This window comes from Cibotium barometz, chromosome 24 (assembly GCF_041138505.1).
Source record: "Cibotium barometz isolate CiBa-2024 chromosome 24, ASM4113850v1, whole genome shotgun sequence".
NCBI lineage: Eukaryota > Viridiplantae > Streptophyta > Polypodiopsida > Cyatheales > Cibotiaceae > Cibotium > Cibotium barometz.
The window spans coordinates 37,687,368-37,699,637 of NC_141069.1; positions in this window are offsets into that span (position 1 = coordinate 37,687,368).

Sequence of the window (12,270 nt, forward strand, 5' to 3'; positions counted from 1 at the left end):
GCTGTGCTGGCCCAGACATAGTAGTAGAACTAGAACCTGCTTGTGGCAAGTTCACAGGCACATCAGCCTCAAGTGACTCAATGACTCCCTCATCTTTTGCTTTGTATCAACTAGCAAGCTCATCAAACACCACATCTCGTGAGATGACAACTTGTCTAGTTTGTGGATTATAACATTTGTATGCCTTTCGATCCTGTGCATATCCAACAAATACACAATTTTCTACCTTAGGATCCAACTTCCTTCTTCTTTCATCAGGCACATGTACATAAGCTATGCATCCAAAAACTTTGAGATGTCCAATGTCTGGCCTGTAACCTGTAAGTCGCATCTCTGGTGTGCTTCCATGAATGGCTGCTGCTGTAGGTGTTTTGTTCAGTATATACACTGCAGTAGCACATGCTTCTGCCCAATAGTAATCTGGCATGCTCTTTTCATTGAGCATTGCCCTTGCCACTTCACATATGACTCTATTCTTTCTCTCAGCCACACCATTCTGCTGAGGTGTATACCTGCAAGTCAAGTGTCTTCTCATTCCATGCTTCCTCAAGAAATGCTCAAAAGCTTTTGAGGTGTATTCACCACCTCCATCTGTTCTCAAACATTTAATCCAACAGCCATATTGCTTTTCTGCAAAAGCTTTGAAATCCATGAACTTTTCCAACACTTCACTCTTCTCTCTGAGAAAGTATATCCATGTCATCCTGCTGAAATCATCTATAAATGTCACATAGTATAAACTGCCTTTGATAGATGGGTTTTGTGCAGGACCCCATACATCACTATGTACGATCTCAAGTGGCCTGCTACTCATATTTCCTTCTCTAGGAAACCTCAACCTTGCTTGCTTTCCAAACTGACAGGCTTCACAAACATACATATTCCCATCATATTTGAATCTAGGCAATCCACTGACAATGCCTCTTGTCTGCATGTTCTTTAATCTCTGTATATTGACATGTCCAATCCTCTTATGCCACATATCAATGTCTTGTACCACATTTCTACTCTTAGAGAACATGGCTGATTTTAGCTCAGGAATTCCAGCATCCAGCTTAAACAATCTGCCTTCTTTCTTTCCTTTAGCAATGACTCTACATCCATGTTTGAAGTCCTCAAACAACGAAGCAACCATGCTCGTTGAAACGAACCTGTAATCCCTGTTCCACCATTTGACCAACTGAGGCCAAGCTCTTTGTGATAGAAGGCACATACAATACATCAGACATAGACTTTGTTTGACCATTGTGCATGACCAATGGTACACTTCCAACATGTGTAATGACATGCTGGATATCATCACCTGTTTCCACATAGCCTTTCACATCCATAGGCTTCATATGCTCAAACCATTCACCATGACATGTCATATGGTTTGATGCTCCAGAATCCAAGTATCATCATTCTCATCATTTGTCATCATTGATCCCACAACATGCTTCATGGCAAACAAATGATTTGCAGTGCCATCATTGCTACTTGATGCATAATTTCCACCACCATGTTGTGCATAATTTCCACCATAATGACCACCACGTTGGGCTCTACCCCCTCTCAAATCATTCTGTTTGCGGAAACAATCTCTCGCCATATGTCCAAACTTCCCACAATAATGGCATTCTACATCTTGCATAGATGTCTGTTGGCCTTGCCAACGTCCTCTACCACGGGGGTTACCTCTGCCTCTTGGAGGTGCATATCCACGACCACCTCTAGCACCATACGAAGGCTGAAAATTCTGTTGTGATGACCTGTCTTGCCATCCACGACCATTACCACCACGTCCACGTGATGTGAATCTCCCCCTACCTCTAAAGCCTCTCTGAGAATAGAAAGCCTAATTTCTGCCATTATCATCATGGCTAGTAGATACATCCAGAAATGAATCATTGAGTTTGATTTCCTCAACCAGCAAGAGTGAAACCAACTCATCAAAGTCTGGTAAACCTGTACTCCTCACTGAGATAGATGTATCAAAAGATTTATATTCCTTGCCAAGAACACGCAAGGTAATATCCACCAAATCATCATCAGGCATGGGGGCATTTATTTGGCCAATGCATCTACAAACTTCTTGATTTCTTGCACATAATCATGTATGCTCCTTTTATTCCTTTTCACATTGTGTATCTGCTGTCGCAACTAAGACTTGCGAGCACTCGTGTCTATATCAAACATCTTAACCAAAGTATCCCATGCATCTTTGGGATTCTCAGCATCCTGTATGTGTATGAGCATAGCATCAGAAATACATATAGACAGATAATGCAGCACTTTGAATGCTCTCTCTGACCATTGCTTATGAGCAATAAGCTGCTGTGCTGTGTAGATTGTCGAGATAGCTCAGGCTCGGGCTCAGCACCTGTAATGAGATTCTAAAATCCTTTTCCTTTCAAGAAACTTTTTATCCTGTACTTCCAGGCCTGGAAGTTCTTCCTATCTAGCTTTTCACCAACAATCTGTACTGGATTATCCGACATGTTGCTCAATGAAAAACACCTTGCGTACACTTCCAAATCTATAAATGAGCCTTCCTCAGCTCAACCACACTCCAATGAGTGTTCCAGATACTCCAATGTAGCCACAAATCTTCAAATTTGATGTAGAAAATCAACCTGTATGCATCCAAGATGAACTGGCTCACGCAGTCTGAGATACCCTGTTTTGATGCGCTTCCACGGCTCCAAATTACAATGTAGTGGTGCAATCAAGTATGGACAACTTGCATTGACACCTAAACAACCTCAATGTAGAGTATCAACACCATCTGACATGTGTACATATCAATTTTTGAAAACCCCTTTCTCTGTTTTGGGAAAAACTAGAAAAACCAGTAGTAAAATGGCTCTAATTTCTTCAATATTTGTCCAAATTGAGCAACCAGGCATTCATTAGCTTAGCAATAGTGTCCATCCATGTAAGAGGAATTTGTCCAATTGTTTAAGACCAAAGATTAATTGCTCAATTAAAATTGCTCTGTTTCTCTGCAACCAGTGGACAGCCTGTTTAAACATCAGCTCATTCCCAGCTCAATTAAGCATAATTCATCAATCCAATCACATAGCCCTCTTCTCCAAAGTGTATAGCAACCAATTGCTAAAGTAATTGTGAAATATAACAAGCAACCAATGAGTAATTGATCTCCTTAATGTATATTACAAACCCTAACCATAGAGGGAAGCCAGCTCCACTATCACACAATGCACAATGCCATAATCCATAATCCACACAACACACTATGAGTTGTGTCCACACTCTACTAACCCTAGCTAATGTCCATACACTATGACCAGCTGGACACGCGGTCATTTATGTCTCACACATGTTCCTACCTAACATGCCAGCACATAGCATAGCTGGCTCACACTGACATCGAGCTTGAATCTCAACACAAATTACTTAGAAAGAATAGGTTATTTGCAAAGGAAAGTAAATGCAAATTCTTTGTTGATAAGGAAATTCGTTATCTAGGCCATATAATATCCCAGTGAGGGAAAGTAAATGGATCCTGAGAAAGTGGATGCTATTCTCAAATGGCCATAGCCAAAAAAAATTTAGAAAAACTATGAATTTTTTGAAGTTTGTTGGGGTTTTACCAATAGTATATAAAGAACTACATGAAGATCACAATCTCGTTGACAAATTAGTTGAGACCTAAGGAAAAACTATCCGTTGGGAGAATTTGCAAACAAAGTAGTCTCAGATGATCAACTGAGACCTAAGGGAAAACTATTTGATGTCAAGGATCCACAACGAAGTATTTTTTAGAAACTCAAGGTTGCAATCACACATCTGCACCTACCTTGAGTATAGTGGATCCTAATGAGCTATTTGTCGTAGACATAGAAGAAACAAACGCTAGTGGGGAACCATTAGGGCAGTTTAATGCAAGGGGGATTCCCAATTGCATTTGAAAGTAAAAAGCTTGACCGTGCCCATCGTAACTACTCAACCTATGAGCGAGAGTTACTTGTAGTAGTTCATGCTCTTAAAAAGTGGTGACATTATTTATATGGTGCTACTTTTGAGGTCCGTACGGACCATGAAAGCTTGAAATGGATTTTAAGTCAAAATGATTTAAAAGGTAGAAAAGCTAGGTGGGTGGAGATCCTACAAGAGTTTGACCTTTAACTTCGTTACCAAAGAGGTAAATTTAATGTAGTAGTAGATGCACTAATTTGCACACCAATGGTGAACAAGTTGAACTTTACCATATTCAAGAACAAGTTTCTGGATCCACTAAGTGGTTTGTGTGAGCATGATCCATCTTTCAGTAGCCATTGCCTTCCCTGTGAGAAAGGATTTCTAATCCAAAGTTATTAGCCAAGGATTTTACAAGAAGAGTGAGGTCTAGTCCAAAGAGACTAGACAGGTCTCTTGGGTTATGTACCAAGATCCCTGTCCCCTCAGCGTAACAAATTCTGGGGAGTGCTAGTAGCGGAAGTAGCACTTCTTGCACGGGGCAGGGTCCCTCACTCGGGGCCTCACCCACATATATCCGGAGAAGAGACTAATCCCTCGGTTCTTCCAAAACCGAACCCGAAAAAACTTCCCTCGCCCGAAAAGCACGGGCGATTCCTTCGATATATATACTCTAACGTAGTCAAGAGCCTTAACTAATTGAACTGATCTGACCGAACCCGTAAGTCCCATAGTTAGATCAAGGAAAAGACTTGCACTTGGATCATAGAGACCAACGCTTTTTTCCTCATTGAGAGGCACAACTGTTGATTCTTTTCCATAGAACAATTTTTATCCGGGATTTACTTCATCTATCGTACCATAACAAAATTGAGTCTCATTTTAGGGATCCATCAGTCTAACCTAACCCCATCCAGTCCCCTGCCACTGTAGTGATGGGATCCATTTAAGAATTTGGTTAGGTTTTATCCCGGGTACCAGGGAAAAGAGTTCCCAGGCCCCCTAGCCGCGCATATTCATGCAAACTTAAAACTAGTCACACCACTTACACACCCAATATGAAATTGCCTTTTTCACAGATTCAGCTTTCCTTAAAACAATCTTATAATGAAACTATAGTATCACTGATCATAATCCTCCAAAAAATCCGATTGAATCCTAATTTCCAATTTTTCCTTCATCGGTGTACCTATGGCATCATTGGCAACCAAAACGCTCACACCTGTCCACTCAGGGGCCTTTTCAATAGTTCCTAGCTCATAGTAACCAGCAATATTTTCACTTATAAAAATCAAAATGGAATCTCCATTGAAGATCAGCAAGATCAACCACAACCAACAGATCCATATAAAAGAGCCATGGACTCATCCGTTGAGGACCAGCAAGGTCAATCAACCAGATCTATGCCCGAATTCAGAAAACAACTCTTACTCCTTGATCCAAATATCTTCCCCGATGCACATGTGGGTATTTTCGGTGACCCGGAGCCCGAGCACCGTATGGTCAACACCCTCTAGGATCCTTTGTAGGTCACCTAGCGCTTCACTCATAGGCTGCTTCCTTGGTCCCTCATCCACCAAACCAGAAGCTCACCATTTAAATCGAACCGAGGCTCGTCAAGACCTCGGCCCGCGACCTTGCTACGCGAGACGTCCTCCGTCAATTGTTGCAACTTTATCAATTAGGTCTCCATGACCTCATTCACAAGACAATCAAAATGCTTCCCCAGCATTCTTGACATAAAACAGTCATTTAAAAACAGGTCATAAATACAGTTTCTATAACGAACTCTCGTCTTTCCACATTGTTCCAAATCAATCCCCATCCATTTCATATGTATTCCCATTCTCATCCAATCACATCATTTTCATCTCATCACATCTTTCCTCATTTATCCTCATCAGATCTTTCCTCATTTATCCTCATCAGATCTCATCCACTCGCATCTACCCATATCCACATCATCACATCACATTCATTCACATCTCATCCATTCATATCTACCTCGATCCACATCACATCCATTTCACCTCACATCTCATTCATTGACATCTATCCCGTTTCACATCACATCACATCACATTCATTCACATCACATATCATCCATTCACATCTATCCCAATTTACATCACATCCATTTCACATATCATCCATTCACATCCATTTCACATCACATCTCATTCATTCACATCCCGATTCACATCACATCACATCTCATCCATTCACATCCCATATCATTCATTCACATCCCGATTCACATCTCATCCATTCACATCCCATATCATTCATTCACATCCCGATTCACATGACATCACATCTCATTCATTCACATCCCGATTCACATCCCATCTCATTCACTCACATCTATCCATTTCACATCACATCACCTCCATCCATTCACATCCATCACATCACATTCATTCATATCCATCACATTCATTCTCATCACCATCCCATCACATACATTCTATCCACATAACATCACATCACATTTATCCACATCATATCTCATTCATACACATCTCATCTCATTCATCCACATCCATCCAATCGTTCACATGTAGTACGACTACCCACATTTATCCATACATTCATATCAATCACTTCACATCCACATATATTCATGTCACATCACATCACATTCTTTCACATACACATCCACATCCATTCTTTCACATACACATCCACATCCATTCTTCACATACACATCCACATCGATTCTTCACCTACACATTCATATCCATTCTTCACATACACATCCACATCCATTCTACACATCCACATCCATTCTTTCACATACATCCACATCCATTCTTGACATACACATCCACATCCATTCTTCACATACACATCCACATCCATTCTTTCACATACATCCACATCCATTCTTTCACATACATATCCACATCCATTCTTCACATACACATTCACATCCATTCTTTCACATACACATTCACATCCATTCTTCACATACACATTCACATCCATTTTCATCACATATCATCCATTCACATCCCATATCATTCATTTACATCCCGATTCACATCACATTACATCTCATCCATTCATTCACATCTATCTGATTCACATCACATCTCATCACATCTATTCACATCACATCTCATCACATCTATTCACATCACATCCCATCCATCCATTCATTCACATCTATCTGCTTCACATGACATCTCATCACATCTATTCACATCACATCCCATCCATCCATTCATTCACATCTATCTGATTCACATGACATCTGATCACATCTATTCACATCACATCCCATCCATCCATTCATTCACATCTATCTGATTCACATGACATCTTATCACATCTATTCACATCATGTGCATCTCATCACATCTATTCACATCACATCCCATCCATCCATTCTGGCGTAGGATAGTCCTTTAAGAAAATAGGGTTTCTATACAAGTTTTCAGTTTGATTTTCTTTTGAATACAAGGAGTATTTCTTGAATCAGTATCCCCAAAACTTCTTGATCGGAATTCTGAATTTCATACCAGAATTCCTCTAATTCTATAACCTTGATCCACAGATCAATTCGAAGGGTCTCAAACTTAGTTTCAGATTTGACAGAGTTTTGAGTGTATTTTTCTAAACTGTCCACCTTCTTTCCTCGAAACTGACGAAAGAGTTTGGTCTTGGTCATAATCTGATTCCAGGTTCGAGTCGGATAAGATTTTTCCTCAACTATCTTTCTCGAAAAGGTTTAATGATTCAGTTACTATTTTACTGAATTTCTTTCTTTGAATATTCACTTAACTGATTTCTAAATTAGATACGAATTCCAATGAGGAATAAATTAATCATTTATTTGAATATTTTGATCTCGATAGATTTCTTGAATTTTCTTCTTACAATCCGTGTGAATATAAAACGATAGAAATTTCTCTCTTAGAGTATTTAATTATTCATTTATCAAATACTCATAGAATTTAAACATAGAATTTAAGAGATTTTTAATTTTGTAATAATAATTCTTTATGCATCTATTTATGCATAAAAATCAACTTCAATGGGAATAACACTTTTATATAAAATAAAAATCCTTTTATGCATCTATTTATGCATAGAATCAAATTTAATAGAAATAACATAAAATAAAAAGAATTTCTTTATGCATCTATGCATAAAAATTAATTTTTATAAGAATAATGCTTTTATAATAAAAAATTTCCTTTAAGCATCTTTCTATGCATAAAAATCAAATTTAATACGAATAACACTTTCATAATTAAAAAAATTCCTTTATGCATAGAAATCAATTTTAATAAGAATAACACTTTTATAATAAAAAATTTTCCTTTATGCATCTTTCTATGCATAGAAATCAATTTTAATAAGAATAACACTTTTATAATAAAAAATTTTCTTTAGGCATCTTTCTATGCATAGAAATCAAATTTAATAAGAATAACACTTTTATAATAATAAAAATTCCTTTATGCATCTTTCTATGCATAGAAATCAAATTTAATAAGAATAACACTTTTATAATAAAAAAATTTCCTTTATGCATCTTTCTATGCATAGAAATCAAATTTAATAAGAATAACACTTTTATAATAAAAAAATTTCCTTTATGCATCTTTCTATGCATAGAAATCAAATTTAATAAGAATAACACTTTTATAATTAAAAAATTTCCTTTATGCATCTTTCTATGCATAGAAATCAAATTTAATAAGAATAACACTTTTATAATTAAAAAAAATTCCTTTACGCATCTTTCCATGCATAGAAATCAAATTTAATAATTAATATCAGTGATATCCATGCATATTCATAGGTGAATATGTACATGGAGTAATTAGAATATTTCTTTTAGATACAAAAATGGTGGGAATTACACTTTTGGAATAACATAAAAATAAACTTTCTTTTTCACAAAATTATGGAAAATTTTGCCATAACTTCCTTTGTATGGCTGACCATTTCTCATTTTTATCTTTCTTTATTTAACTTAATTTACCCAATTTAGAATTATAGAACTCTAATCTACACAATTTTCTAAATTCAAGAGAGTAAACAATAAGAAGAGTTTAATTAATCACTTAGTTAATCTTTCTAGGATTGAGAAAGGTTAGAATGTAAAGAAGAGAAGGGGGTGGCCTTTTTATCAAAGACATAGCATTTGAATTTAATTCAATCATTTGCAAAACATAAAAATCAAGAAAACCATAGATTTTTCATTTAAATTCGTAAACAAAGTAAGAAAATTAGCTTACCTGGAGCTTGTAAGCTCTCCTTTGGCTTGAGGGATTCAGGGTTCTACTATTGTTCTTCGAAGCAATAGTGGCCACCAATTCTTTTTGGAGAGGATTAGGCCAAAAACAATTGAATTATTAAAAAATTCAATGTAGATGGCTCAGGACAAGAGTAGAGTAACAGTGCATAAACACCATTAAGCTTTTATAAAGGGGGAGGCTTCTATTTATAGGAAAAAGTGAGCCTCTAACCAAGCAAACTGATTCTAGAATTTTCCAAATCAGTTTGGTTAATTTTTGACTATTTTTGGGTCAGTTCAGCTTACTTTTTGGATCTAGTTTTGAAATAGGAGAGAGGAGAGATGAAAATATCTCATTTTATTGATTAAAAATTAGGGGTAATGATGAGAAAAAGGTGCCTACTTCATGAGGGGAGATTCCCACACTGAGGTGTCAAAATTCAGTTTTTTAATTCTTTTCTTTGGTCCTTAGTCCACTCTTCATCTTATGTGAGCATTTACTAATTTTGGGGGTTTTTTCTTTTATTCTTCAATTTATCTCCTCCCTACACTTGGATTGATCCTATTGGCCCATAGGAACCTTAATTGGACCATAATCTAAAAAAAATTTAAAAATCTGGACCCTTAGGCTAAGGCCCTTTATACCTATTTTCAATTAATTCTACTTGCACATTGGAAAGTTCTTTTTGAATTTCTGTTTCAGGGGAAACTATTTCAGACACTAGGAGAATTTTTATATCCAAAAATATCTCAATTTTGAATTACCTCCCTCTAGACATTTTCTCTCTCTAGGCCAAAAAACAGGGTAAAACAGGACCTTTCTTTTATTTCAGAGAGGGGAATAATTATAAGATCAGAAGGGAAGGTTCTTACACCTATACACCTCAAAAGCTGGAGGGAGAAATCTTACATCCTACCCCACTTAAAAAATGCGAGATGTCCTCATCTCGCAAACTAGAGGACAACTCTTTCCCTTAAGATCCAATTGATTCTGGGGTTCCTTATAGTCTCGTCAACCCAACAGAATCCTGGGATAAAGATCCCTTATATAGAACTCATCATCAGCAGATAACAATTTATTCAGATCATATCATTCATATCTTTAACACAATAATGGTCCATTAGACAGAAATTTTCATCTAAACAGTCCTCCATGGGAATTTCAATTATATAGATTTTTAATTTGTCATCCCTTAACTTGATCCACTGGGTCAAGTGTTAATAGTAGCAATCTGTCAGCACAATCCACTAATCTCATAGTGATTTGTTGAAGTCTTTATCGTCATTCCAATTATGAACATCATCACAGGGACTCGTCCCATTCATCCTCATTGTGGTTTTTCTCAGCTTATCGCTTTTCAACCAAAATTCAGGAATCATCATTTTTCAATTAGAATCCAAATCAACTCATCAGTTCTCAACCAGAGTTTTAAAATCATATCAACCACATTTGAATTCATCATCTGGATAGCATTTTTGCTTATAATTTCAAGGTCTTAGATTTACTCGTATATACTACCAGTAAAGAGCTGCAGTTATACCGTCGGTATATACAAGTAGTCACGGTCCTTGGAATTATAAGGTAAATACCATCATGTCTAGGCCTCAAGCAAGTCAGGGATTCCATGCAATTGCGGTACTTCCATCTGAAGACCCAATTACTAATTTATGAATTTCAGTCTGAATATCAATTTGTATGAATTTCATCACACATTTCTAACTTTTTACTGTTACTTCATAAATTTTTGACATTTTTGGCTTCTCGATTGATCCACTTAAGCCAATTCACTCTAATACCAGAAAGATCCCTGTCCCCTTAGCGCAACAAATTCTGGGGTGCTACCAGCGGAAGTAGCACTTCTTGCGTGAGGCAGGGTCCCTCACTCGGGGCCTCACCCACGTATATCCGGACAAGAGACTAATCCCTTGGTTCTTCCAAAACCGAACCCGAAAAAACTTCCCTCACCCAAAAAGCACAGGCGATTCCTCCGATATATTTACTCTAACGTAGTCAAGAGCCTTAACTAACTAAATTGATCTGACCGAACCCCTAAGTAACATAGTCAGATCAAGGAAAAGATTTGCACTTGGATCATAGAGACCAACGCTTTTTTCCTCATTGAGAGGCACAGCCGTTGATTCTTTCCATAGAACAATTTTTATCCGAGATTTACTTCATCTATCGTACCATAACAGAATTGAGTCTCATTTTAGGGATCCATCAGTCCAGCCTAACCCCATCCACCATCCCGTGGGTTAGCCAACCACAACCACTGTAGTGATGCGATCCCATTTAAGAATTTGGTTAGGTTTTATCCCGGGTACCATGGAAAAGAGTTCCCAAGCCCCCTAGCTGGATATTCATGCAAACTTAAAACTAGTCACACCACTTACACACCCAATATGAAATTGCCTTTTTCACAGATTCAGCTGTCTTTAAAACAATCTTATGATGAAACTATAGTATCACTGATCATAATCCTCCAAAAAATTTGGTTGAATTCTAATTTTCAATTTTTCCTTCATCAGTGTACCTATGGCATCATTGGCAACCAAAACGCTCACCACCTGTCCACTCAGGGGCCTTTTCGATAGTTCCTAGCTCATAGTAACCGATAATATTTTCACTTATAAAAATCAAAATGGAATCTCCGTTAAAGATCAGCAAGATCAACCAACAGATCCATATAAAAGAGCCATGGACTCCATCCGTTTGAGGACCAGCAAGGTCAATCAACCAGATCCATGCCCGAATTCAGAAAACAACTCTTACTCCTTGTCCAAATATCTTCCCCGACGCACGTGTGGGTATCTTTGGCGACTTAGAGCTCGAGCACCGTATGGTCAGCACCCTCTAGGATCCTTCGTAGGGTCACCTAGCGCTTCACTCATAGGCCGCTTCCTTGGTCCCTCATCCACCGTACTACCGGAAGCTCACCATTTAAATCGAACCAAGGTTGGTCAAGACCTCGGCCGTCCTTGCTACGCGAGACGTCTTCCATTGACTCTCCGTCAGCTGTTGCAACTTTATCGGTTAGGGTCTCCACCACACCTCATTCACAAGATGATCAAAATGCTTCCCAACATTCTTGACATAA